Genomic DNA, 4,627 nt, shown 5'->3' with positions numbered 1-4,627 from the left:
AAATTTACATGTAAATAAAGAAAATATCTAATAAAAAAAAAAAGAAAAAAAATTTCTAGTGGCCCCAAGTATAAGATGAATGCCCTTGGAGAAGTGTTACCATGTATTTTAGTTCCATGTTTTGTGGCATGCAAATCATAATTATTTTTTTAATTAGTAAATATTATTTCTTCAAAATAATGATCATCACCATGCCTTTTTTAGTATACATAAATATTGCAATTCACACTCACCTCTATAAGCCTTTATTATTTCTTTCTTGCTTTCTACTCCCTCACCTCAAACAGTTCTCCTTCTTACTCCTGTGAAAGATTTAATATTAATCTGTATTTCATGATTAAAAGAAAGTATATGTTTTTCTTTCTGAGCCTGTATATTCTCCCCAACCTTTCCAGTTTACTTCATTTCTTGAGCCAAGATTCCTGCCATCTGTACTTCCTAGCTGGTCAGAATCTGGTTGTCCTGATTTCCAGGACTGCCTGCTATTGATACCTCACTCTGATGCTGTTGCAGGTTGCCCTCCTGCATCTTGACCTGTGATTATTTTCTTTCCTTTGTCTCCTATGAGAGCTAATTTTTAAATAATAGGTTGTTTCTGAGGAGGGTGCCCAGCTGCAACCCTCTGAATTGTAGGGCGTGATAAACTGGAACTCTTCTTCATTTGTTCACACTTCCTGATGGAGGTGTCACTTTCTGATCAGAATATAAAATAGATTTGGGATTTGTAAGAACATTGTTATGTGAGAAGGGCTATGCTTTATTTTCACCAGAACCACCAGGATTATACATTTATCCATCTTTGTCCACCCTTCCAGATGGGGAGTTGAGTTGGCGTTCTATGGAGATAATTGTGTTTTGTTGAGTCACTGTTTTGCTTCTCCACAATTTTCATCTGTTCTAGTCATGCTTTGGTAATTTCTGAAGTTCTTCCTCTATTGTTTTTGAAATGATCTACTTTTTAAAATCTTGAATATTCATCTGGTAATATGGAAGCATTTTCTAAAATAAGTGAGATGACTTTTAATGAAATTCTTCTGTACTCATAGGATTGGTGCCTTGACCCAGTCATCATCAAAGAGGTTCTCTTCAGCAACTGATTGGAGCAGATACTGACATCCATAGCCAAACATTAGGCAGAGCATAGAGAACTCCACAAAGGATGGAAAGGAATGATTAAAGGAGCCCAGGGGATTGAGCACATCAGGAGAATATGGACCACAGAATCAACTAAGCAGGGCTCATAGCTCTTCACAGAGAGTAAAGTGGTATTTGTGGAGCGAGACTGCATGGGTTTGCATCAGGCCCTCTGAATACATACTATGGCTCTTAAGTTGGGTTTTATTTTTTTGTTGTTGGTGTTGGACTCCCAATAATGTTTACTGGGTTGTCTCTGATTCCTTTGCCTGCTCCTGGAACCTATTTTCTGTTACTGGGTTCCTTCACCCAGTCTTGATGTGTGGGTATATGCCTAGTCTTATTGCATCTTTTTATTCTGAGTTTGGTTGATATCACTGGGAGGCCTGCTCTTTTCTAAAGGGAAACAGAAGAGCAGTGCATCTGGGGGAGAAGGGAGATGGGGGCTGGCTTAGGAGGAGGATTGGAAAGGGGAAGCTATGGATGGGATATATTATATGAGATAAGAATGAATAAAATAAAATAAATAATTTGCCTATTTAGTGATTGAGTTATTTGGATAGTGGACATTTAATTTTGGGTCATTTATATTCTAAATATTAGTCATCTATTAGATGTACAATTTGCAAAGATTTTCTCTCATACTATATAATATATATTTGATAGGACAGTTACTTCTTTTCTTCTTCAAAAGAATTTTAATGTTATTTAATCCCATCTGTCAATTATTGTTATTATGTCATATGCTAGTGGAATTATGTTCAGAATAGGATGATTGCTATTCTAGAAGTGAATTTCTTAAGTTTCCTTTGAAAAATTTCAAGGTTTTTAAATATGTGAAGCCTCCCTCCACTTTTTAAAAGAGATTTATTATTTTATATATAAGTACTCTATCTGTATAGACACCTGCATGCCAGAAGAGGCCATCTGATCCTATTAAAGATGATTATGAGCCACTATGTGGTTGCTGGGAATTGAACTCAGGACCTCTGAAAGAGCAGCCCGTTCACTTAACCACTGAGCCATCTTTTCAATGTCACTTTGGGGCCTATTTCATGTTTTTGTTTTACTGTTGGAAAATTTATATTTATATAATAAATTTCAGTTACTTTTCAATACTATTTTTCTGTATGCTTGGATACAGTTTAAAATGCTTTGCATGTGGTAGGAGTGGCATGGTGGTTCTATTTTCATTCTTCTGCCTAGAGCAGTCCATTTTTGAGCAGTATTTTATTCAAATATCTGTTTTTCATACTGTTGTCAAATATCAAAGACATGCAACTATGTACGTTTATTTTCGATTCCTTTATTTTGTTCTATTGACCGACATGCCCATTTTGTGCCAGTATTATAGTATTATTACTAATCCTCTTATTGCACTATTCACACTGTTATCATTTTACTTAGAATTCTTTGGGAAATATGGGTTCTTTGGTGCTCCCTTATAATACAGGGCTTGTCTTCTTGTATTTCAGTAAAAAAAAAATGCTACTACAATTTTTATTGGAATCTGTAGATTCTTTTACAATCAACTGCATCTGTATAAATCCAAAGGTACAAGGCATTCTATTTACATTCAGGGCTGGTCTCCTTTCTGGGCTGCTGCTATTCTGAAATATCCATTCCTTACCCATCTTTACTACATGCCTAAACTCTGTACCAGAACATATCTACATTCATGAGAATCATTTCATACCACAACTGGTCAGTCACCTATGTTACCTTGGTTCTTGGGTTGGTTGCTCATTAAACAAGTTGAAAGAGGGAAATCTTTCTGGTTTGGTTGTATAAAATTGAAATTCTTCTGCTTTCCTTTACAAATCTCACTACAAACCATATCCTAAAATAAGGATCTCCCTCATGACATATAAGGAATGTAGGGAAGCATTGCATGGCATTTACTAGCAATTCAATGCAAAGATCTAATATTTAAATTTTCATTTTTTGAGAATATTGTTTTAATGTTGTGTTACCTTACGTGGGAAGACTAGTTTGACTATAACGGGCATACCAGATATAAAGATCAAAGAAGCAGAACCACTTTGAGGTCCTGTATAGTGATCTGGGGAATTTATTGTGATTGCTTACAGAAACACAAGAGATTGTTTACACAAGCATGGGTTGTTTGGGAAGGTGACATTGGAAAGCTTTCCTTATTATGAGTGACAATTCACATAAGGTCCCTCAAGAGGATGTCCTGTATAATTTTCAGACAACTATAACATTCATGTTCTCTCTCATCCAGCAAATTTGTATGGCTTAGATAACTTTAAGGAGAGACCTCGTAAGTCTTGCATGATTTGTTATCTTCTCAAGTCTCGGAAGTTTCTTATGAGTTTCATTAACCCCATGAGCCACCCTTTCTCTTGAGAAGGAATTACTACTTGCCATAGGAAACATCTCTACAATGTATAAATATATATGTAGTGAAAATTTTCCAATTCTGGTTTCCCTGAAGGCATACTGGAGGAAGGGTATTGTTTCCCTTTCCTATCATTTTAACTAGGCATCTACTGATTCGTTCACAAATGTAAATCATTGTACTTGGAATTAAAGCATACTTGACAAAGGTATTTAAATTAATGTAAAGAGATATTAAAATAACTAAGTCTTAATCATCAAAAACATCTTTGAAGACCATAAGTACTTTGTTAATATTTTGTGCAGTCATATGATAGTTCCCAAGATGTTTGTATATAGACTATTCAGATTAGCATCACAAAAGAGAGTTGGCAGATTGATATTGACTCACTATTCTTGTATTTGTTTTAAATCTGAAGTTCAAACTAAAAGAAATAGGTAGAATGTCTGATAATTGTGTCTATTAATTTTCCCCTTGGAACACATTGCTAGGTTATGCAAAGCTGAAATAAATGAGATTTGTAGAACTTTTATAGTGTAATTTTCATTGCTTAAGATTTTCACCTCTGCCACAAAAAACAAAAACAACACCAACACAAGGGGAATGAATTATTGCATAATTTGCTAGTACGTAGCTCTCTTTCTCATATATGCAATCCATGCCAGATCCTGCCACAACAGAGATAGGTCTTTTATCATCCAGTTAACAAATATTACCGTTTGAGGAAAATGAGTCAAAATTAATCCTCCAATAGTTGCAAGTGGCACTTGAGAGAAGATTTTGGCATTCTGTATTCCTTTTAATTTGATGGTATATTTAGTTGTTATCTATTCACTGAGTATTAAGTACAAAGAGATTTGTATGTTTGTTTGTTTGTTTTGTTTGTTTTTTGTTTTTGCTTTTTCAGTTTAGTCCATTTAGTATTCAAACTGGAGAAAATGATTAAACACTGGTTATCCAATATCTCTGAGTTTGTGAATTCTAAACCTAGCCTGATCCATGTGTTAAACTCATTTTTATATAAGAACTCCTGTTTTAGAAAGTCAAACACATTTTAGTATTGTAAAGAGCACAGAAAATAGAGATCTATCAATTTATTATCTAGAAGAATGTGTGTGTGTGTGTGTGTGT

Source organism: Mastomys coucha, chromosome X (assembly GCF_008632895.1).
Source record: "Mastomys coucha isolate ucsf_1 chromosome X, UCSF_Mcou_1, whole genome shotgun sequence".
NCBI classification, from domain to species: domain Eukaryota; kingdom Metazoa; phylum Chordata; class Mammalia; order Rodentia; family Muridae; genus Mastomys; species Mastomys coucha.
Note: the sequence above shows the minus strand (reverse complement) of the source record.